The 26,322-nt window shown below is 35.0% G+C and overlaps 1 protein-coding gene across 3 annotated transcripts in view; it reads left to right on the top strand.

Moving 5' to 3' along the window:
- The first annotated feature begins 14,093 nt into the window (after positions 1-14,093).
- The window catches only part of LOC102696505 (metabotropic glutamate receptor 3), a 61,258-nt gene continuing 49,029 nt past the window's right edge, over positions 14,094-26,322 (top strand). For 2 of the 3 annotated variants that reach the window (XM_015347390.2, XM_015347392.2), the window contains exon 1: positions 14,187-15,237. The gene's annotated coding sequence lies outside the window, so the exon portion shown is untranslated. The other variant, XM_015347391.2, reaches the window with a different exon arrangement.

Raw genomic sequence — 26,322 nt, 5'->3', positions numbered from 1 at the left:
AGAAAATCTGAATGACATGACCGGAGTTTAAATGCGCTTCCGTTTTCAGGGGTGTTTGAAGAATCATGTGATAAGTCAGAGGATAACTTGACAGGAGGGTGACTAGCTATAAATATTAATTCAGTAATAAAAAAGTAAAATGTATTTGAATGCTTCTCTCATTTGAAGTGTGAAGGGTGCCAGCTGCTATCCAAAACTGTTTCGGCACAACACAGCATACAGCTCGTGTCCAGGCATATCTGACAATGCATTTTCAGATGAGTGCGTATTGACAGCAAAAAGACTTTGTGCAAACTAGGCTCACAACTCGCACCAGATTTAGTTTTGAAAAAGTATAGAGAATTGAATTAATGATCTGAAATTTAACTTAAGTTCATACCACTGTAAATTGACAAGGAAATGGTCAATCCAAACTTAAAGGTATTTTATCCAGGAAACTGTGAACATATAACATTATTTTATGCTAAACTTTTATGCTATCAATCAATTTAGCATTTGCAGTGTAAACAATTAAAGGTGTTCTCAAATTATACAGTATATATTCACTGAATGAGAAAGAGAGCTCAGCTTTCTGAAGAACTAAACTCCTTACTTGCTTGTGTTTGCCAGTTTTAACATTGTTCTTCTTCTGTAAGCGCAACTACCTTCACAAGCTTAAAATAGTTTGGTTAATGAACCAAACAACCAGAAACTTTCCGAGCTTCAGTACCGTACAATATACAGTAACATCTCAGTATTAGTCACTGAAAGGCTGAAACTGGGCTTCATGTAGAAAAGTAATGTAGAACACCATTTAAATTACAGTTTGGATCCACATCTGACAGAACAAAAAAAAATGGAACATATTTTGTAGTATTAAAGAAAAGCAGAAAAAGCCAGGATCACAAACAATTTTACCTGCTATAATGAAAGTATCAAAATATTTAAAACAATTGTGAAATGACACCTGAAAAATGTTTTTTATGTTGCTTTTTAGGGCTTTCCTAAGAAGAAAAGAGAAGGTGCCTGTAGTACATAGGCAAATTAATAAGAATGAATAGAAAGCAACATTGCTTGCACTGATTCAAGAGTGAGTGATACATTGAAGAAAGATTAAGATGAGCAATAAAGTCAATGAACCTAATTACTGTGGATTTTAATTACTGCAGACTTTTAAATTCCATTTTGTGTTTTTTTGCAGTTTTCTTAGATGTTCTTTTTTTTCATGTTTGCAATTAACAAAGATAACTGATAACTGAGAAGATCCGTAGTGCTCATGTGATCTTGTATAATATGCAAGTTTTCTTTCTCAGAACCGGAGTACGTCAATCACTGTTCCTTTAGGATTTCCTTTCACCCCGTATATTAAGTAGGACAATGCATTTTTGCAGTTAATACTTGCACTGTCTTTCAGAGAGTGCAAAATAAGCTACCTTCTGGTGATAATACTTCCTTTGGTCCCTTTCAGCTTCACTGTAAGCTCTAACTCAGTAGCACGTCTGGCAGCTGAGACACAGAAACCCCAGAAGGACTTTGAGAGATAACCCTGGTCACGCACATGACCAAATATAAATTCATTAATGAAAAGGTGTTCCAGGAGGGTATGCATTATATGTGCTCTTCTTGTTGTCCTTGCACAGCTCTTGTAAATGGTATCATAATTAATACATCAGACTAGAGTCATTCATTTGGCATTGCAGATTTGTTAAGTGCACTTTGAACATGTACAATGAGACATTGCAAACCAAATGTACATACTTAAAAGCTTATCTGTTACCCTAAGACCATAAGAAAATCATAAGCCTTCACCTGACACCCAAACTAAGACCAAGAACAAATAGAATTGCTGTTCTGTCTCCTCTGCATATACTGTACTGTACAGTATGCAGTATGTACAGTTGGTTGGACTAGAATTTGTAAACCAGATATGGACCTTTTTGTTTTGGTCATTGTGCATTTTCATCATCCTTTTAGTTAGAAAAAAATCTCACTCATTCATGTATAGATTACTTAATACTTGCTTTTAAACGTATATTTACAATTCAAGGCAAAAAGAAAAAAAGACCCCTTTTGCTCCACAACTGGGAGATGTTTTAGAGAAAAAGAGCTCAAAGGAGATCAAGGAGGAATATGTAAACCCCCCCAAAGGCTCTTTGATTGGATCTAGCAAAGAAGAGGTAAGCTATAATTAAATGGAGATGTCTGGTATGCTTTGGTCAGTGGTTGTCTGAAAATAGAACTTTGCTTTCCAATGCTCCAAATGACAAAATAAAATATTGTATATACTGTACAGTGATGAGGAAAGATTGTTTACCTCAGATTAAAGAGTGGAAGATAAGTGCTAGACAGCTCAAACCTATAACACTACAGAACTCAGGCAAAAGAGGGAAGTGAATCTCTAATCAAGCACGGTTTCTTGAACTCTGAGACCATCTTACCATGCCTACAGTAGGTGTCAGCCTGATTTCAGAATCCCTGCTTCAGCCATTTGGTGCTCATCTTTCTCAATAACAGCAACAATCCCAGCAGAGGGATGTGACTAACAGAGACACATCTCAAGGTTTAAATCTCTACACATTTGACACAATCACATTCACATTTGACAACAAAAGAAACAGATAATCAACTCAAAAAGAATTGTCTTCTGGGGATTAGAAAGTAATAATTTAGTGACATCAAAATTAAACAACCTGATTTAAATAGAGAAACAAAGTATTGAATATTAAAAACATTTTTTATGAGCAAAATCATTATTCTTAGGAATATTCTGGAAAAGCAATGGATAATTGATGTTCTTCTGGTAGTAAAAGAGAAGTTGAAGGCAGACTATTGATTCTCATTTCCACTGCCAGTGTAACCAGGCTGAGGTTCACTGGCTTAACCCAAGAAAAATGTGTTTCTGTGCTTTTAGCCAAAATCAGAAATTCTTGTCCTGTAGCTCTGTGACTTAAGGCTTTTAGTGGCTAGTGTTGTGATGCTTTTTAAAGAAACATAAAGTATAACTCCAAAAAAATGATGCCTAGAAAAAGAAGTTGAAATGTTGGGGAAGAGAGTATATATCTATTCATTTATCTATTTTTATATAGATATTTTTCATATATCTATGTTTTGCTTATAATCTGGGCTATGGTAACCAGGAGTAAAATAAATTAATGTATGAATTAAGATTATTGTGTGGCAAATGTTTAATAGTCTGATAAATTGTTCACAGTTCTTGCTCAATTAACATATTAGGGTTGGGAGAGTAATTTCAAAGTATTTTTGTACATCTCATTATTGATCAATAGATTATAACTAATCCCTTTCTGTTTTATAAAGTCAAGGTGGCAACTGTTCCAAATCAGTCACCCTTAATTACACATACAGGCTATGATTACAGGTTTTTCACTTGTATGTGAAAAACTAAGCGATTTAATACATTAACAGAAATCCTCAGATTCATTAAATAATGTAATAATAATTACTATTGCCAAATCAAGGGATTTAAGATCATAAGAATGTTTTGCATGTAAGGAGGTCATTCAGCCCATCTAGTCCATTGGTAGTTAATAGTTAATTGATCTGAGGACTTCATCCTGCTGTTTCTTAAAAGAAGCTAGGATACAACAGGATTAGGTAGCTTGTTCCATACACCCACAAACCTGGGTCTCCGTGGTTTTAGATGCACCTCCATGTAGTTTCAACTGGTTCGTTTTTCACTGTTCCTTCTGAAGAATTCTTCTGCGTTGAGGACCAGGTCCCCCTGTAATGAGTCTCAGCTCATGACACACATGGTTCAGTTCCTTTGTTTCCTTCAATTCATTTGTTGTTGTTGCTTATTTGCTGAGCTTCAGCACAGTTTTACTCTGTGAAGCGCCTGCTACATAAATAATCTTAAATTTAACCTGAGAGGTCAATTGAGGAAATAAATTCACATTGACAGCAATGACATGCGGAGAACTCATTTCTACGGCAGGTTGTTTTTAACTGAAATAATCTAGGTTTGAGGTTCCCAATCCTGTACCTGGACCAGGGTTTTAATCCATTTGAGCCCTCAGTTACACAATTGAGCTCTGGAGTAAATTAATAATAAGATTTATTTAAGCTGCCTTTTTTCAGCTCTTAAACATGTTGGAAGTTGTCTTTTCATTACTGCATTTCATAAGTCAAATGAAATCCCAAGATTCTGAGTAGGGAAAAAAAATGAAAAATTTCCAATCAGACCACTAATTAGCTCGATTAAGGCTTCAATAAGGTAATTAGGCACAGCCTGAAAGAAAATCAGCAGGTTTGTGGTCCTCCAGGACCAGGAAGTAGGTTAAAGGTGGCACGGTGGCGCTGTTAGCATTAGTTACTTTAGTTAACAGTGCTGCCTCGTAGCACAGGGGCTCTGGGAGTAATTCCAGATCTAGGGTGCAATCTGAGTGGAGTTTATATGTTCTCCCCATGTTTGCATGGGTTTTCACCGGGAGCTCTGGTTTCCTCCCACACTCTTTTTTTATGTAAGTAAACCTGATTACCACAATGTGTGCAATTCTTACATTGAGTGCAATTCTAACCTGAAAACTATCAAATAAAAGGTATTAAAGGGGTGGTTGTCCATTCTCAATCCATTCACTTTGCAAGTGGTTGTTGGGCCTGGATTTGCACAATAATGCATCCCTCCAAGCCCTTCAGGGTGTTACCATTTGCTGTAGTCCATGTCTCTTTAACCTGTCCTGGCTCTGAAGATATACAGTACAGTACTGTTAGGTCTATTGGCTTCTGGGAAAATTGACCTTGGTGTGAGTCTGTATTTATGTGTTCCCTGTGATGGACTGGCATTCTGTCCTGGGAGTGGCTGAAACTGGATGCATGGATAGATAGATATATAGATGATTTAGGTTAAGTACCTTGTTCCAGGGTACAGCAGCAATGCCCATATGGAATCTAAACCTATGAACATCTTGTTACGAATCAAGAAACGAACCTAGGGGCTCTCAATGCTGCTCGTGGGGACCAACACAGCTGCTGGTTTTCATTGCAGCTGAGATCCTTACTTAAATTAATCTTTGAACCAACCAGCTGGTTTGTACTGTAGGTCCCTAAAACCGGGAATCACTACCGCACGCAAGTCTGAGGTTAACAGGGGCAATATATCATTTCCCCCTGGGATTTGAACATGGGTACTTTTATTTGCAAGCCCTTGCCACTGTGCAACAGTGCTACCCTCTTAATGTGTCAATGTCTGTTGAATAAACAAATACAGGTACTGTACGTATACACAGATATGCACCTGCACACCTGGCTGTGTTTAAAGAACAATTATCTTTTTGGCAACTGAATCAAATAATCTTGATCTGTGTATTATCTCTAAAAAGGTAATCCTTCAGTCAGAATTTCATGAAACAGAAATAACTGAACATAACTATTATTAATACATTCTTCTGAGCGGTTGAGTCACTCTACAGCCTTTGTGAATGATTTAAGATAAAAAAACATACGTTTATAAGTCTGTACTTCAAAAATCAGACACACATTTCCTCCTGTGAATCACAAATACAGATGATTGCACTTAATTAACTCTTGAGCCCTTGTAGCAGGTATGGCTGTGCAGCAGGAATTGGTTTTGTGAATTCTGATTTATTGCCGTTTCCTTGCTAACATTTCCTTTCCTTTAGTCTAAGGAAACAGTGGGTGAAATTTAAATTGAATTAGTTTGAAGTGCTATGTTAACAGCTTACTACCACACAATCTGGTTACTGCATATCTAATTGTATATCAGCCTGTGATTAATTTTGTATGTGTATAGAGTACAAAACGTACTACACTGCTAACAGTAGATGGAGGATTCTGTATCAGCAGAATTATTTTATGTTTAGAAATATAAGTCTTTTGTTTCCTAAGTTGCCTTTTTCACCAGGTCAATCAAAATGAAGACAAGGAAAGCGTGAACTATTTAAAAATAAAATTAGAACATTAATACTAGACACACAGCAGGGAATGTGTTTGCTCCCCCTTGTGGAATGTAAAAGTACTGAAACGTAAAAAGAGTGGTTTTATGACTGCAATTGGATTAGATACAAGAGCCTGACAAACCTGAGTAAGAGGATTAAACTGTACTTGTCATAAAAGCTAAGCTTTTTTTTAAAGTAGAGCCCTCAATACATGTTACTTCACACAACAAAAGAAGCCAAAACATGGAATTTAAAGGCAAGCAAGTTACCAGATAAATCTTTTCATAACAATACAAGTTAGAGATAACCATGAAATTCTCTAGGTAATAGTATTCTTGCAGAATCTCAATTACATGTGCAGGTATAGATTCTTACAAATTAATGGAATATTATTGTATGCCATTACAAGATTTTCTAAGCATGTAATATTTACAGAAAACAGGAAGATAAACTACTGTATATACACCTATAATAAACAGCAGTAACCCTCACAGATTTTAAGCCAACTTCTATTAATGCCACTTACTTCTCATTATAAAATTATTGTCCAGGATGTTTTTAGTCATATTTAACCATGTTTAACCATGTCACAATACATGCCACATACAATGTTAGTTTCTGTGTTTAATTACTCAACCACAACCCAACTGAGATGGCTAAATAAAAAGTCAGGAAAGCTCAAAGATTCAAACAGCCAGCGGTTATTCTGGGACAGGCATTACAACAGCTGCTTCCATACTGAAGCAGAATGCCCATTCATATTTTGCAAATCACTGTATGATGTCTGACTAACTAAGTAAATGGAATGCACCCTTTCTGACATTAAATGCAGCTCGAGGGCATTATCATTTTAGTTTAAACCAAAGAAGGAATTCTGCAGTCAAAATAGGATAAATGCAAAGGACTCTACTTTAATGCTCCCCTGTGTTTTGTTTTTTTTTCATGTTCTAGCTGAAAACTATTGAAAAAATAATTCACCGCTAATGAAAAAGATGAAATAACAATGAATTTCTTATCTTTGTTCCAGGATAAGGATCTTCTTAGTAACTTGGAGGCATTAAATCCTTTGAAGAAATAATAATATGTAATGTACAGTTTGTCAGCTCTTAAGGCATGATACCGTACCTTCATTAAGAAAAATCAGCTATTTTGTTTTTTCCACCTTTCGGCTACAGACTAAAATGAATGTCAACCAAGGTTAATGAAACATTTTCAAACTTTAACATATTTCCATGTATTCCAAAGTTGAACATATCTTGGAATTTTCAGGGCACCCTGATCTTTTAATGTACAGTGCCTTGAAACCATATTCAAACCTTTCCTCGGCACAAAATATTTTTGGGTGAATCTCTACCAAATGTGCACCCTGGCTGGGTGACGTTCTTCTTTGCAGATTTAATCAAGCTCACTCCAATTTGTTTCAGGATCACATGTGGGCAGCAGCTTTCATCCATTCTTACAGATTCTCAATAATTCAAGTCAGGACTCTGAGCAGCTCAGTGACATCCACTGTCTTATTCTTAAGCCATTCTAGTGAAGCTTTGGTCTTGTGCTTTGGATTATTGTCCTGGTGAATTTTTCTTTCGGTTTTAAGTCTGAAGCACGTTTCCTCTAATATTTAGCAGCACTTTGCTTCATCTACTGTACATTTCCATTGGTTTTGACAACTTTCCCAGTCTCTGTTGATGACAAGTAGTCTATAACTTAATTCTGCTACTAACGTGCTTAAGAGTAGGGATTTACAAAGTGATGCGTTATGCTGTGTTTGTCCCCCCAAAAAGGTTCCAATTTTGTCTTTTCTGAGTTCAAAATGCACATCCAGTTCCACACAAGCCCCCTTAGTGGAGTAACTGGAATCTTGTTGACACAAGAACATTTTCTCCCATCTCCGCCTCTAAACTCTGTAACTCTTTCAAGGTCTCCAGTGGCATCCCTAAACAGATCTATCCATGCCCACCTGCTCAGTATGAAGGGAGTATCTCAGTGCCTTACACTTCAAATTTTTTGACTTCACTGTGCTCAAAGACTCATTGGGTATGTTAATTATCACAAGATACTTTTGTGTGCATACTGTACACTCTATGAATTTAGGTTGGCTACAGCAAAGGAATATTTATACAATCATGATTTTTAAATTTTTGTTTCATATTAATTATCTTCTTACATCTTCTTGTTTTATTTGCTTTGTGTTTTGGTACTGTACACATAACAAATATTAAATGCTGCTTCAAAGCACCGTGCTTCAAAGTGCCATCACTGCAAGCTTTAAAGTAACAAAAGGTGAAACTGTACAGGCCTGGCACTGTATTATAGTAATAAAGGAATTTTAAAAGAACAAATCCTTTTTAACATCCAGTTGGAAACAGAATTTGAAACAGTGACAAATCTGAAAAACGTTAATAGAGAAGGATGATCATTTGGTATATTTTTTCATACATTAAAATTTAGCAGCTAAAGCATGTACAGCAGTTGAAACACTTTCTTATTGCTGATTATGTTTACTTTATAGTTCCTTAAGACTTGATTGTAATAATTTGCCTCTCACAGGTAAAGAATCCCAAGATGTCTCAAAATAATGTACAGTTTCCTCATGGCTACTAGATTTATGTTCCTTTAGCATCCTCCTTAACAAATTTAGCATTGGTAAATTTGCATTTTGTTCAGTCTTATCAACAGAAACATTTAGGTATGTAATTTACAGTAGGTATAAGCTTAATTACAGTATATAAAAACAATTAGGAAAACCCCTGCTTTCTTGCATAATAATTATTCTGCATTGTACAATTTAAGACTCTCTGATCTAATTAAAGGAGCTGTTGTCAGGCTAGGCACTGCTCTTGGTTATTGCTCATTTTACCTTGCTGCTGCTAATGGCAGCAAAAGTTAAACATTTAATTTCTGCAGATGTTTTCACACATAGGAGTGGCCTCCTGGCTTTTACTTGTTAAAGTCTGTTTTCTATCAGCTTTTGTCTGTAATCTCCACATACTTTATTTAATTTTTAAATATATATTTTTATGTTACTTTTGTTTCTTCTCTTGTAATCGAGTTAATGTCTTGGCCAGGTTGTCACCATAGATCAAAGGTCTTTGAATGAAGGATTGATTGGCTAAAAACAGGGTTTTTAACAATTAAAAAGACATCTTTATAAAGGCTGTCCTCATCACTCTTGCAACCAAACAAGACAATGTATTAACTGGCACATCTTAGTGATATTGCCATTATAAAAGTGCCTTAGAAGCCCATATCCACCCTAGTAAATGTTACTACAACAGTGAAAAAGAAAAAAAGAATTAGATTGAAAGGAAGGAATCAGGAAGTGCTCCAAACTACTTAAAACCAAACAATATGTCATGCTGTAGATTTTAATTAAAAATATATAGTCATATTAAATGATGGGCTCTTATCTGAACCCTCTGTTCTGCTCTGTTGCTACTGTAACATTTGCTTCAAAAACCTATGGCTTAAAATTGTAGAAAATTAGTCCCTTTGTGACAGTGAAAGAGGGATTACAGGACATAGTAAAAATGTTAGCACTTTAATTGCTATTGTGTGTGTCAAATTATTCTTTATGCAAAAATGGCCATCCCATTTGCCTGTAAATTAAAAAATGCTTAAAAAGACTGATAACAAAGTTAATTTCAAAACAGATTGATGTTTTTTTCCTCTCTCTCATACTTAATTGCATTGGGTTCTATTCACAAAAGTTGCTCTTAACAATGGGGGTAGCTAAACAAATTTCCAGTGCACGCATTTAGAGTTTTCTTTTTTTTAATATGTTGAAAGTGTTTGTGACATACAAAGAGAAGATACAAAGCAAACGTACTGTACCCCTGTGATTTGATGGATGGAGCTAATATTTTCTCCCCTGCCCAACAGTGACGGACTATAGCTGCTGCCAGATATAACATCCATTCCACTTCTCAAATAAAGCATAAATTAAATGTTTAAATGCCCCACTTTGATTTTTCTTATTTCCTTGCTACACAAAGCTCTAAGTGATTAGCATTGTTTATTCCTCTTTCTCTACAGTAAAACTTTCTCTCCCAATTAACTGTAGGCCATTAAAACCAAAGGAAGACAGCATTGAAAATGCACCATGCAAAATACCTGTATTAGGTAACCATATTTATACTGTATCTGCACATCACATTCTTAACATGTTTATATATGAAGTACATAAAGGAACATACTCACTTTAAAAAACACCTAATTGAAGATTTTTCTAGGAAATTCTCTACAGCACTCCTTGAGTCATACTTTATCTGTTCTTTGTTCAGAATAATCCTTTTTTCTGCAGGAAAATTTCAACATTGTATGCAGCAGCTTGATTCTTTAGATATTTTTAGATGTTTTTTTACTTTTGAAAGTGGTCACTTGACATATCAAAGAAAATAGATTGTTTTGTGAGATAGCTACAGGCATTCAGTATTTGCCATTGTGTGATGTTGTAAAAGTGATACATGTCACTTAAAACTTACATTCTAATGTTTGACCCACATGGTTAACTAGGTACTACTATGCATTGATTTAACATTAGTCTATATCAGACAATGGAAAGTTCACTAATCAAGACATACTTTCTTTGAGCTTCGCATCTGAAAGACTAATCCTTCAGCAGCATTTTTCAACATTCTTCCAGAGGTCTGTTCTATAGATTTTTACTATGTTTACATTGCATGTAATACATACTACTGTATGTACTGTATTGACAGGCCTTAAAAATAGACATACTGAATAAGTGACATACTGTAAGTGTGAAACTAGACAACCATGGTTCTCAATTCTTCAGCCCATTAAATTCATTAATGGCACAAGATATAGGAAATAAAATTCCTAGAGAAATTCTTCATTTTTTGACTGCTGACTAATGAAGGACAACTTTCTTCCCTGCTGAATTTGAATGCTGTATGCAGTGATGTCAAAAGATAAGTGATTATATGGTAGTGGGTTTATACTGTAGCTATATAGGAAGGAGATTCCATGATACGAATTACAGTACTTATCCTAGAGGAGTGACTATTTCTATCAAACCTCAACAAATGATTTGAAGTCTGGTGGTTTTGCTGAAAACCAGAAACTAACCAAGGCAATAATCTTAATGAGTACAGAAGCAAAAGATTGGAAGGGATTTAATAAACCCTGCTGACAATATCAACAGAAACTTCTTCGGAGTGTATCTCTCCTAAGTACATTCAAAGCACTTCCAAAGAAGAGAATATATCTGTATTGTGAAACAATCCATGAACTCTTGTTCAAGATATGAAATAATAGAATTCTAACCTCATGAATGTTTTTTTGATTTTGTGGTGTTTAAGCCATGTCACTTTAACACTGTTATTAAAAAGCTCTCTCAAGCACTAGCAATATACAGCCTGATTTTTGAAAGAGAATTTTTGTCTGTCTTGTAGTTTATTTTGAATATTCTGAACAGGCTGCTCTCCAGGGATTTGGCTGTCTGAGTCTGGACAGCTAAATGAAAAAAAAAATAGCACTGAAAGAACTCATGATGAGAAGAGATGCCCTCTTCTTTCAGGCATAAGAATATATGTAAAAAAACAACATTTATGTGAGGTTTTCAAAATGATATGGCAATTATCACATTTCTCTAAATCATGGGTCAAAAGAAAGAAATGCTTGAGCAGTAAGTGACTTAAATGGTATTCCAGATCTCCTGGATTTAAGTAACATATAATGTTGATGTTTCTGAACAACAACAATAGACTTTTCACTGATGATTGCACACATTAATTGTCCAATAAGTCCCATATTTAGCTTTCATTCATTTTAAAAATGAAATGTTGCTAGACTTACTTGGAGAGGGATCCAAAGCATAGGTACTTTGATCTAAAAAAGATATACAAAAAGTCATAGCTTCTGCAAATTCACTTAATAGGATTACTCATATTAGCACAGTTTTATTGTAATCAGAAAAAATACATGCATTATTAGTGGGAGGCTGTATCAAAATGCTATATCAGTAATTTTAAACTAAACAGACTGCAATGAGGCAGACAAACAGTGCAGGTAAAAAAAGCACAGCCTTTTTGTTTCTTAGGCATAAGAGGGTTAACAAGGAGTTCACTATATTAGCTTAACTCATTGATTTTAGTTTCATTTTGACATTTCTGAATTTTGTAAATATTAAGATCTTTTGTGACTTTGACACTTTGGTGAATTGCAATCCTGCCATTTGACATTTATATTGCAATTAGTGTGTATTATTTTCTATTGCATTAACAGTGGCTGAGGCGAAGTACACGAATTTGCAGCTAATTAGTAAAAACAATGATCTGGCTACTCCTTGAACTATTCAGTTGCCTCGGTAACATCATTTTGACAGAGCAAATACCCAAATCTTATGGATTATTTCAGGAAGAAGTTGATATGTTGTAAGAAGGCTTTTTGAAGTAAAAATAAAAGCAGAAAAAAACAGATGAAGGCAGACATTAAAATAGTGCGGTGAGGGGAAAAAATAGGACTGAGTAAAAATAGAGTGATAATTACCAATTAGAAAAAACAAACTAATTAAGAAGCACTATTTTTATTACGTTTTTTTCTGCTGCAGGATGTGCAGTATACTGTATATGTAAAATTTTCTGTCGCTGGATTTACATTGATAAGATAATATAAGAAAAAGAAACAAACTAGACTGGCAGAAGTAACACACTGAAACAATGTGTGGCTGTACTAGCAGACCCATTCTACAGGACTATAATGTATTCAGCACGAAGTCTTTACAAAGGAGCCCGCACAAAGTGACTTTATCTGGAATGTTTGCAGAAATTTGTTGATCAGGACATCATATTTCTGCCTTTTCAAGTCTACTCACTGGGTATTCTCTCAATTATTATATTGTCCACTACATGTTGAGCTACCCAAATCGTCTTTCTAATAACTTAACTTTAATTACTTTATCTACTTACAGTTTGCATATCTGTAAATATAGAAGTCCCTTTATGTATGATACTTACATTATTAGCCTTTTACACCTGTTTCCTGAAGTGCAAGAAACTACTCTCAATTAGTGATTCTATTGAGAAACCATTCATGAATTAATAATTGTTTACTGGTTTTAAACAAAGAACAATAACATTTTTACTATTGCTGAGGAGGCTGATGTAAAATTAAATATTCATGAAAAGAGTGGAAAGATGCTTCATTTACTGTTAACTGAAAGCCTGGTTAGGAGGTGTTAGCTGGCTAGGGTAATGCTGAATTTGAGAAGATGCCCTGTGGTGTACACATAAATATCAAATCTCACTTCTCTCTTTCCTTGTGGATTAAAAAACCAACAGGTAAGAAAATTCATCTGTCTCTCCTCCTTGGGTCATGTCCTGTGAATCAGAAGGATCTGATTATTAGGTGCTGTCAGTCAGTGTAAACCTAGACCTAGATGTTTTAGTTACGAGATATAATCAAATGTTTTGTCCATATCTAGTTTTTACTAGATTACTTTGCATATTTTTGTTTTATTTTCAATTCAAAATGCAATTAAATCCCCAAACAAAATGCACACATGTAAATAGTTATTCAAAAGAGACAGGAATATATTACAATATATACATTTTTCCCAGGTCTGTGTGAGCAGAACTTAACCTACTGATTTATTGATATTTAAGTACATGGAGATTTCCGATCAAATCATTCATAATCCCAGTGATCTGAATCTGAACCACTCGAGTACTGACATTTTTTAATTTATCTGTTTTATATATTAGTTCAAAACGAGAAGGAAGAGTTGAAACACAACCACATAACACTGTGAAGTAGAAAAGCTTAATCACAAAGTATACAGTATATATACAGTATCTCATTGTTATCAGGAGTCACACAATAACCGCGATTATAATCACCACATGAAACTGCCACCGCAGAACTTTCAAATCTGTAAAATTAATTAAATTGTTTACGACCGGTGGGCTTTTCTTGTGATTTGATAATACTTTTAAAACGGTTTGAAAAAAAATAGCCTGGTTATACAGTATGTTCTAGAGCAAACGAGAAGATAATGCAAATTTCGGATTGCACTTCACTTGGTGATGAATATTAACCGAGTTTTAAATTAAATGTCATAAGACATCTCGCATAAGACAAGCTCGCGGCTGCAACATCCCCCTTAGGGCAAAAAAAATCTCGTGACTCCTCCTTTCATTACATCTGGATTTAGGTGGTAAGTCCGAGAACACTGGGCTAGAGGTCTAATTTCATCTGATGTATAGTGAGACCGCTCTCAACACGGTGTCAAACCAACTGAGAATCCCTATCACTCAACAAAAATACCAGGTTTGGTCTTGCACAGAAACCAGAAATAGCAAGAGCAGCGGTTAAACGTCAGAATAACAAAGGAGCCTCTAAAGACTTATCCCTGCCGAGGCTTGACATAGCGTTTGAACTTCATTTGCGCAGCAGATTTATGCTTGTATATATAGAGAAAACGGGCATTCTCTAAACGGGAAATTTCTTGTGTAAGACAATGCCTTATCATTGGCTGAGAGCACTTTAGTTAAAAATGCTTCCTTGGGTGAAAAAGTCTGCTGCAGAAAGCAAATAAAATGAGGATGAACAGTGAATTTAGAAAGTTATGAGCACGTCCACTTAGAATGAGTTTATATTTAGCCGCTTCAAAAAAAAGAAGAGCAGTTTTCAGTCAAAAATCAATCACACGTGGAGAGGGAAAGTTGGATATATCTTCAAGGAAAGTCTGTGCTGCCTCGAAGACAGCTTTGAACGTCTCTAGTCACACTACTTCAGAGATTGGGGTCGCTGATAATTTGAAGCTCTCAGTTTCAGCCGCTATGAGAAACTAAATCTGATCTCGGTATTTCAGTTTTGGACAGATCCGATTAAAAAATGAAGACAAAGGAAAGATGAAAAATCGAAAATCTCTCTAGAGAAAGCGTAATCACTGCCTAGCAATTAGCCTTTGGTTTTATTTTGAATAGTTTCCATGCGGCTATTTCGAGCAGCTTTTGTCGCGCAAAGTGAAAGCACTTTCCATATGTCTAATTGTTGATAGAATAGTGAACTTGCAGCAGAAAACAATTTTTTATTGAATCCAGATTTCTCAAACCATATTTCTGTTGTGCTACCTAGAGTCAGAGCGAAGAGTGTATTAACATTGCAGACACGGGAGTTTCGCATGAGGCTCTGCATTTCAAGGCATGGACAATTCACGCGAATTTGACTCCGTTTCAGGACCAAGGACAGATCCACATCCAAGCTGTGGCAATTCGAACTGAGCAGGAATACGCGGACAGCTTGAGCGCAGAACCCAAGGCTGGACAAGTCCACACATGGAGTAGTTTAAATTCACCGAGAAAACCGATTCCGAATTACACAGGTAAGGATACTTTTTGTTTTTCTTTAATTCGGCTTACACACGCATTACGTTTGAAACCATTAATAATATTGTAAATTGTACAGTAACAGCTATCATCTTATTAGGATACATAAGCTTGCTCATCCGAGGAATAGTGCTCTAGGAATATTAACAATCATTCGGATAGGAAAATTCTTCGATCTTTATTAAACAGTTCTAACAACGTTTTGGAAATAGATAATAACTGCATATACTGTACAGTATGTAATTCATACAAACCAGACTGGCTGTTGGAAGATTTCACTCTTCTTCATTCTAGTTTAACACCTGTTTTATATCGTAATCAAATGCTATTTTTATTTATTGATGGTATTCAATATAAATAGGTTTATGATTAAGATTAATGTCTCTCAACTTTTAAGTTGTGAAGTGACAATTATTCTCATACCCAAATTAACGTATGCAGGGCAGTGCATTAAAAAATCATACTGTATACTCCACATATGATATTTATTTACCCTCGGGGTTCGAATATAGTGAATATATTGATCACTGGTCAACAACATCCTATTAGTTTAAACAAGGTCAAGGTAGAACTCTGGAGTACAGTGCAGGGCTGAAGCATACCTTTTTTGCTACTTTGACTTGAATGGAACATTAAGAATGTTTGTTTTATAAAGTAAATTGAAATAAAGTAAATTTTAAAAAGTAAAGTGAAGTTGTTGATTCAGTCTCATCACACTCAATACAAGTTTAATGTGTCTATTTCTGCATCTGTATATACACTATTAATTTCAATGATACAAAACCAGTGCAGAGTTCTGTACTTGGAACATGAGCTCTAGTAAAAGATGTGAAGTACACACACCCTTTCCACACCTTAGTGCAAAGATTTTCCAAATATTTACCAAAAAAATATTAGCTTGTCTTTTTATCTCATAAAACACAGACGAGAACTTTGGATGGAATACTTACGATAAGTACATTAATAGTGAAAGATAAAGACAATGAAAACACTTTGCATGTTTTATTACATGCTGTTACTAATTGCTTGTGAATTGTTTTTATGGTGGTTGTGATTGTAATGGGCTTTCTGCTACATAGCCTTAGGTGGATAATGTAAAGGAAAAAGCATGCTATCAAATTCACCTTACAGGAGTGCAGTATATGTTTTATTTAGTTTAAGTCAAGAAATCGATGACGTTCCATTATAGAGCTATGTCTGTGATTATAATAAATTGTTAGTGGGGACAGTTTTATAAGGTTATTCATCCAAATGGAGTAATGTTGCATTTATAGTGCTTACTCTTACTGTGCATTTACATAGTAATTGAGCTTGAGTGAATGTAAATAATCCAGAAACATGTTTTTCTGATCATGGCTTAGGCTATATATGAGGTTATTCATCTGTGAAGTTGCCATCAATTCTTTACATGTACTTTCTGAAGACAAAAACAGAACATGACTACTTAGCATTCTTAGCATATTCTTAGCATATTAAATGAAATAAAAGCAGATAATAATCAAAACACTGTAAAAGCCTAGAGCAATTTACCCAATGGTAAAAAATACTTCAACCATTTTGCACAACTAATTGGTAACAGAATCATGACAGGAGAGCAACAGACCTTTCTGAATGGCTCAGCAGTACCACAATAACTAAATTAAATGTGTTTTAAAATATGAATGTCACAGTATGGAAAAGTTAGTTGACTGTTTTTCAAAATTATTAAAATATCCTAATGAAAATTAATGTTAATTGCTGATTTCTTGATAATATACAAGAAACGGTAACTATCTGCTAAGGTTGAATTTGCAATTGATACCTCATTAGAAATAAGACAAGCAATTGTAACCCCAACAGAGAAAATTAATGATGTTTGATGAATTCTATGATATTTCATCATCAAAGCAGTCAGAAAAGACTTTCATTATTAATAGTGATTGTAGAATATTTTACTCAAAGGAAATTGTTTTCTAATTCATACAATAAAGCTGCTTGTAGTTAAACATCTCATGATCAGACCTTATCCTTGTAAAATGGGTTAAAACTGTGAAAATCACAAAATAATAATTTAAGGAAAGGTGTACTATAGATAACAATACATAATTATCACAATTTCTTGTCTCAGTTTGGAGTGCTGTGACATTAACCTTTAATATGACTTCAATTCACTTCCCTTGTAATTGATTCAACATGGAAGGGATGAGCTTTTTTGAAAGTGTAGCATCTCACCCCATGCGGAAGAGAATTCATGACACACAATCCCACAAGATTCATAAGAGCAAGGATAGATCATATGAAGGAGTGCGTATTTATAACTCAGCAGCTGCAGCAGTTTCTTTCAAACTTTAGTTCACATACATCTTTTGTATGGAAATGTGGTGTGCTTATCAAAAATGCTGTTTTTCTAATATTGCTGTATAGCACATGTGTTGATAATATGTGTGTATAGGGAGAAAGATGGTGTCTTATCTCTAACTTAAGCATATTAAACAGCATTTAAAACTGTACATGAGAATACTACCTTGGGCACTCTTGCAACTTAAAGCACAACATTTGCCTTTCTTTAATACAATTATTAATTTATGCCTCAATTTATTCTGCATGCCTGCATATTTGCTTATTTATCTAGTAGAAACATTAGTGAGTTCATGCATAATAGCAGTACTGTACTGTGTATACATACTGTCTGCATTTGTGACGCAGTACATATTTCGAAATGTCTGTTGTACATACAGTATCTGTGTGTAGTGTTATGCTCTTTTTGTTTCTTATTAGTTGATGGCAAAGGCAGACTATACACTTATTAAATATTTGTATGTGTATATTTAAGAATAAACAGTGCATTATGATACTATTCACATCCACGCATTTCATATTTTGTTGCTTTAAAGCTTGCAGTCACAACACTTTAAAGTAACAACTAATATTAACATTCAAAGCGAAAACCAAAAAGACGTAAAAACAGTAATGAATATGAAAAATGGAAATATCATGATTGCTCAAGAATTCAAACCCCTTGCTGTGGCACACCTAAGTTAATGTAGGTGCACAAAACTACCTTAATAAAGCACACAATTACTTAAGTGATGTCTGTGTGCAATAATGGTGGTTAACATGGTTTCTGTATAAATACATGTGTCCCTGTAAGATCCTTCAGTCTGGTATTTCAAGCAACGATTCAACCATGAAGACCAAGGAGCTTCATGAACAATGCAGAAATATAATGTAATTGTATAAAGCCACACTTCAAGAGACAAGTATTAAACATTTCAAGGTCCCTTACTACAGTATCTCTTTGAGCATAGTGAAGTCAATAATTAAGAAGTATAACACACACAGGCACTGCCTAGATCAGGCTTCAAACTAAGCAGCCGGTCAAAATGGAATCCTTTGGATACTGTATGCCACTGTGAGGCGGAGACTTTGAGACAGTTAAAGTTCAGTGGCAGAGATGGGGGAAAGCATTCATGGGTCAACAATATCCCAGTCTCTCCACTAAGGAGACTTGTATAGTCCCCACAAAAAAAACTACATCTCAAATCCTACAACAAAACACCTAATTGATACTGCAGATGTGTGGCATAAAGGTTTTGAGGTCAGACAAGACAAAATTTGAACTTTTTGGTCTAATTGCAAAACATTACATCAGTCACATACAGTACCAGGCATATTGCATTATTCATCACTCATCAGCAGGGAGTGAGGAACTTGTCATGACTGATGGGAACATCTATGAAGAATAGTACTGGCAAATCATGGAGGAATACCTGCTTCAGATCTCTAAGTCTGGGACAAAAAACATATTTCAGCAGGACAATGATCCAAAAGCACAAGACCAAAGCTATGTTGGGTGGTTAAAGGATAAGAAAGTGAATGTCCTTTAGTGACCCAGTCCAAGTCCTGATTAGAATCTTTTTCAAGCAACCTGAGAGAGCATGAGCACATCTCCTAAGACGAAAAGGCAAAAAATGTTCCGAGGTAGTGAAAAAAAATGGTAGAGCGTTACCCTGAACAACTTGTGCCTGTAATCGCAAAGGTGCTTCCTCCAAACATTCAGTTCATGGGTCTGACTATTTATATAAGCAGCACATACATTTTTTTTTCTCTTTGGCTTTTGCTGACATTTGCTGTAACTTTATCTTACCCTTAACAATCTTTGGTTTTAGCTATAGGGTTTTGAATTAAATAGGTTTAAGAAAATGTTACAAGTCACAAAGTGGGAAACCATAGGAACAGGGAACAGTATATACAGTATCTCTCCTGCTTAAAATGTCTGCTTGTATCTAAATTTGGGTAGTTTTAACTTCCTGATGATGTGGGTTCAATCTGAATTGTAGTATTTAAGGAAGCATGCTTTTGTTAGTTGATTAACTGGTATCTGAAGATGAATGTATGACTGCTGATGGCTTATTTGAAAGCTGTTTTATGTAGACAGCACACCTTAATAGAGGCTACTTACATTGCCAAAATAATATTCCTAGTCCTTTACTCCTTTACCACAATTTTCCTAGATGGTGTTATACTGTGGATATTGACCTCTGTCAAATAAAGTGTGACCATGTGGTTTTTACATTTAGTTAGTATTCACACTGTATACAGTAGCACTGTACTGTATATTGTGTATCATGTCTCACCAAAGGCTGGGAGCTGACTCAAAATCAACATATTGCATAGTATACTGTGAGACATTTATGTCTCTGATCTTTTTATAAGTATGTTTTTCTTTGATTTCGTACTATTGTTATAGAAATTACTATTCCATCCACACAATGGCCCCTGTTAACCCTTAGCTGCATCATTCTGCTATATCCCTGTAGCTGTCTTTCTCTGCCTCGACGCCAAAGGTTTGTTGTCGTTTTGAAGTCAATTGCGATCAAATACTTTTAGTGACTTTTATCATTCTCGATAATACGTTGTCATTTATCTTATATTTCTTTAGCTTGTGTCTTTTAATTTGGATTTTGCAGTGATTTTTCTCTTTGCTTTCTCTGTGTTCAAAGACACATGCATGCTGTTCTCACATAGCAAATGACAAATTAGTCTTATGTCACTGGGGAGCTCCAAATTTGCAAATGAGACATTTTTTCAAGCTTTCTTGACTTACAGTACCAGTATTTCATTATGATTAGGTGTACTGTAGTGCTCTACAAAAATATGTTTCAATATAGTTTGAAAGGCCAGTGAGGTTTGTGACTGCGGTTTATTCATCTTCTATTTCTACTTGTTCAACTTGTGTACAGAATATGATGCTGTTGGTCTTTAGCCAGATGAAATTACATTTGGTCACATGTGTAGACAAAAGACTGAAGACACCACTGATGGATGTTGGACTCCAATGCCTGTATTCTCCATCTAACCAAACTTTGTTTGCATGGAGGGATAATTTCTTGTCTGGAAACAAAAATACATGATTCATGTTATCTGTGACACTATTTATTTATGCATACTTTTGTGTTCATATTTGGTCTGTGTTGTGTTGGTACAGTATAAATAGAAACTGTGTTTTGATTGAGGTATTCTGCAATTTGAAATATTATTTCAAAGTAATTGTTATTTATTAAGCACACCTTTAAAAAATAAATTTGAATTTGAGACCATAATTTATAAAGATGTATTATATATGCTTGGATTTAATCAAAAGTGTACAGTAAAGGTAAAGGTAAAGTAATCATGCTAATTTTACTTGTACAGACAAAATTAGGAAAACATATTTTTTAAGTAACACAAGTAAGTCGAAAATTCACAATTCTAAAAATAATTAAATAATTATTTCAGGACATTAAGAAAAGTTAAAATAATATTAGTGTTTAGAATATGTTTATGTATGTAATTTAATATTAATTGCTTACACTTACAGTATATAGCGCTTTTCAGGATACACCACTCAAAGCACTTTACAGGTAATGGACTCCCCTCCACAACCACCAATGTGCAGTTATGTTTATGTTTCAGATTTTTAAAAAAAGTTTTTGATTTTCTTAAAGAGGTAGCAAACTTAATGTAATTTACAGGTTTGGAGTGTCTAAAGGTGTGAGAGGTGAAAGGAGTCTACATCTCCTGTTTTCACAGGATTCTGGCTCCTGGAAGATACCCGTAGAATTGACAAGAGTAAAAAATGGGTATCAGGGTAATAGGAATTTAGTCATTTTAGGCGAGACTATTTTAACATTTGATTGACCGATCAATCAAATAGATTTACATACAGTATGTACAAATAGGTTTGTTAAAAACTGGCAAACCCCAGGCTTAGCATGTACTGCAAACAGTCAGAAATCTGGCACAGTCATGCCAGATTTCATGTCCAGGACAACTCAGATACCCATGAATAAAGAAAGATAGAAATATAAAAATAATAATAATTGCTTATACTTATATAGCACTTTTCTGGACACTCCACTCAAAGTGCTTTACAGATAATGGGGACTCCCCTCCACCACCACCAGTGTGCAGCCCCCACTTGGATAATGCAATGGCAGCCATAGTGCGCCAGAACGCTCACCACACATCAGCTTTTAGTGAGGTGGAGAACAGAGATATGAAACCAATTCATAGATGGGGATTATTAGGAGGCCATGATTGGTAAGGGCCAACGGGAAATTTGGATGCCAAGGTTACACCCCTACTCTTCGAGAAATGTCCTGGGATTTTTAATGGCCACAGAGAGTCAGGACCTTGGTTTTACATTTCATCCTAAGGACGGAGCCATTTTTTTACAGTATAGTGTCCCTGTCACTATTCTGTGGCATTAGAACCCACATGGACCACAGGGTGAGCACCCTCTGCTGGCCCCACTAACACCTCTTCCAGCAGCAACCTTTCTTTTTCTCAGGAGGTCTCTCATCCAGGTACTGACCAGGCTCACACCTGCTTAGCTTCAGTGGGTTGTGAGTTGCAGGGTGATATGACTGCTGGATAAATATAGCATGAGGACTGGAGGAAAAAAGTAGTCAAGACCTCTCGTTGTCTTTAGTCAACTGCTATCAGGTTTCTCCAAATGGTGGTACAGAACTGGACTAGGCAGACTTCATATGGACAGGGGTCTTGCAGGCTTTCAGATACTGTACTGTACATTGGTAGTGGATTCTCCTCTAATAATCACCAACTCTCCTGTAGGGGGATGTTGAGTCCATAGCATGTCCGATGTATCTTTTGGAATGATCTGTTGGCTTGAGACTGGCTTCTGAAAATAAGTTAGATTTTCATAAACAAGAAAAATGCTGTGCTTAAATAGTTAAACTGTAAGTTTTCAGTTCAGGCATTTTCTTGGAGTGAAAACGCTCTGATCCTCTATTTAGAAGCTTATGAAACCAGCTTCCAGCACGAAGCTCTTTAGTCCAAATGGAATCCACTTCACCTGTATCAGTGCAAAAAGCAAGGCTGCTACAAGAGATAACCCACAGATGATTGCATACTGGCACTGTTAACAAGAGGAAGCTTAAAGAAGAGTGCATGACATAGCCTCTGCTGAAACCTTTGACTTTCCAGATTGAAATAGTGTGCAGAACGCCCATCCGTGCTGCAGAACTGCTTATCGGAGGTAAAGTGTGTAAAACATCACCTTATCTGTGTTATACACAACTGCAATGAACAGAGTAGGCTGACTTTATAGGTCCAGCAGCACTTATAGTAGTACAGCTTATCTGAAGACAATTAAACCTAAACAGTTTCCCCTCAGTAGTGTTTGATCGTTTTTTTCTGCCTCTGAAGAAAGCAAATATGCAAAACAATGACTAAAGCATTACTTTTATACTTTTATAAGTCTCTAAATCTGTATGTACTGTACTGAGTAGTTTCTAGTTTGGGTTAATTGTAAAATACAATTGTAAATACAATTAACCTACTTTATGGAACACCCACATAAATAAGGAATTGTAATGGTTTTGCTTACTGCTGAAAACAATACTAAAAGAGCAATAAAAGGTTGATTTTTAAGAGATTCCTTGGCATTAAGCCAAGGTTAATGATAGAACACTAAAATTTGTCATTCCTTTAGAGTCAAAGACCTACTGTATTTAAAAAACCCTAATATCATTCCAAATTATAACAATCAACCCTGGTTTTAAAAGGCAGCTCTCTGCTGATCTTACATTTAGTAGTTATTCTCCAAAAACATTGCATGTTTACTGCTACTGTACATTAGTTTTTTTTTTATTAAACTTTGATTTCCACAATATTTTTTGTCATTACTTATTACATTTTGCTGGTTAGTTTTTTCTTTCTCTTTTCTCTTTTTTTAGTTTCTTAGTTTTCTGTAAGCGAACAGTATAATCTGGATATATACTGGTTCTGTCAGTTAGCAAATGAAAATGTGAACTTTAGAACTGGGATATAATACAAATAACAGCTGTAAATATATAAGGTGCAACCAAACTCTTTTGAATGGTACTACAAAATATCAAACTGATATTTTTATATATGATGTAGACCTCAGTCCTGAAATTAAATTTGTTTGGGATGAAACTCTTTTCAAAGTCCATAATGCATTTGATATTTTTTTCCTCAGTACAGAAAATAGAAAAGTTGTATTTCCACTCTTATATTTTGGTGTCAAATGCCCCTGATCTCTGTAAAAGCTATACATTTGCAATCAGTTTGTGAAAATGAAAGGCAATTCACAGGTTTATGATCACAATGTAAAAAAAAACAATGTGTGACAAGTGACATTCCACTTGCCTAGAAGACCAAAATTGCATTTCAGCAGAATAGGCAGGAACCTTATTATGATCGCCAGATGACAAAAAAAAATCTTGCAGTTATTGAATCAGTCAGCAGAAATGCAATCAGATATTTCCCTTATTTTCAATATTTTATATTTCCATTCTTAAAGGAATGTCCTACACTGACAGGTAAAAATACCTGAATCTTTTTAGTCTTGAACAGAGAAGACTACGATGGACCTGATTTATATAATCAAAATCCTCAAAGACATTCGCCTGATGGATTTCTTCAGAATCAACAGTGAAACATTTTCCAAAGGACACAAATAGAAGAGATGAAGAAATGCATTTAAAATTGAGAAGACAAGGCACTTTTTAAATCAAAGGGTTGTTGGAGCCGAGGACAAGTGTCCAGCCACATGTCCTTGACACTGATAACCTATAAGGAGGTTTGAACCAATTATCTACTAGCAATCAAACATGTTGGATCTAATGATTTCCTCTTATTTGCAACCTTATGTTCTTCTGTTCTGACATAGAATAGGAGTCTGTGACAGGACTGGTAAGTAAAGTTTTCTTACTCTGTATGATGCAAAAATTGCTCATTTAGGTAAGGCACTGTCCTGTACGCCAGCTGTCCTTCTAACAACTGAGTACTTGCTGTATGTTAGAACAGATCCCAGAATAACAAATTTTGACAGTCACGGATTTTGAAGCTTCCTCGTTTTATTGTTGTAGATCCTTAAACTCCAGATCTTTATGTGGTCAGTACCAGCCTATTTCCAAAGTATAATCACATTAGCAAAAATAAAAACAGCACCTTTTTCTAATCACTGTTCATCCAAAAATGAACCCAATACATTTAAGGTGGAAGGCAAAGCAACCTGTATGTAAATTTATATTTTTCTCTGTTCCCCCAGGTGCTATATACTGTAACAGAAATTGGTAAACTGTAATATAGCTACAACACCTGGATTAAAATGCAATAAAACAAGCCATAATTACCCATTGCAAGAAAATCACGTGTTAATGGGGTCATTATTTTGTATTATTTTTTTGTTACACACACAAATGTGATTTTGATCTAAAATTATTTTAGTTATTCCATCCTGAAGTCATGCTGTTGTAGTATCGAAATATAGCTTTTAGGTGAAATGCCCAGACAGATCACTGTCATGAGAAAATGCAATGCACAACTCTAATCAAAAGGCATTATTTTGTCTGATTATCAGACAGATAGATTTGTTTAAGATCTATCAGTTTTATGGTTATTAAGAGAAAATAGGATATAGCATGTACATCCAGCATTTAAGGATGTATCTGATTGCAAAGAGTTAAATGATTTACATAATATATATTTCTAATAATAAGTGTAGCAATGGTAGTAGTAAACCAAACATTTTCTTCTTCTAATAGTGCATCATCTAAACTATATGTCTGTAGTCAAACATTCAACAAATGATAAGTCTGAGATTTAAAAAATAAGAAGTTCAAAAAATCCATTAGATATATCTATTAGTGTGTCTTGGAAAGTCAAAAATCTATGCCTAATCTGAAAAAGCGGATCTTATCTTTGTGTGTTCAATAGGATTGTCCAACATTGGAAATGTACTGTACATTTTGGTTCAAAAAAGCTATTTGCTTTTTTGAATGTTTACATTGGGTAGTAAACATTTTTGTAAGCAGTCTGCCGAATCTGGAATCTGGAATCAGATCTGTTAAATTAAGAAAAAATTGGTAAAAAAAAAACCAACCAAACATTTGACAAAGAACAAACTAAACAAATAGTGCATATGGAATTGATTTATGGATCAGTAACACAGAAAGTCCCTCTGGTAAATCTTCCATTTCAAGATCCTCACATCAAAGCAGAATCATTCTATGTCAGCTCTTTTTGGCAAGGTGACAGAACATGGAGGTACCGAGATACAAGCTTTAACCTGTGTCCACTGAGGAAGGATTGACAAATACCTCTGAGGTTTTTACTTTCAGTGTTCTGTCATCTATCCAAGGCCCTGTGTATCTTAATATTTTGTCAAAGCTGTGTTTATTACAGTGCAGAGAAAAAACCCCAAACAAAACTGTTTCTACATTAGGTCCTGCTGTGATAGGGTTAGCAAGTACTGTCAGGCAATGGTAATTGAGCAAGCAAATCATTTTGCCTTATTTCTGAGTGCATGAAATGGTGATGAACCATATACATTATTATTATCATCATCGACATCATCATTGAGATATGCTATGACACTCTTTGCTTGCTACCAGATGAAATACACAGCAGAATGATTAATGATAGCAATATCACCAATCTTTTTGAAACAGGGTAGCTTTGACACTGACACCATTTCACAATTTGAGGCTAATGTAATTTTAATTCACACACATCATACATATGATGAATATCAGCCATAACACCTCTGTAGTTTTTGTTGTTTTGAGATT

This window comes from Lepisosteus oculatus, chromosome 4, assembly GCF_040954835.1.
Source record: "Lepisosteus oculatus isolate fLepOcu1 chromosome 4, fLepOcu1.hap2, whole genome shotgun sequence".
NCBI classification, from domain to species: Eukaryota; Metazoa; Chordata; class Actinopteri; order Semionotiformes; family Lepisosteidae; genus Lepisosteus; species Lepisosteus oculatus.
This window is presented reverse-complemented; position numbering and strand designations above follow the sequence as displayed.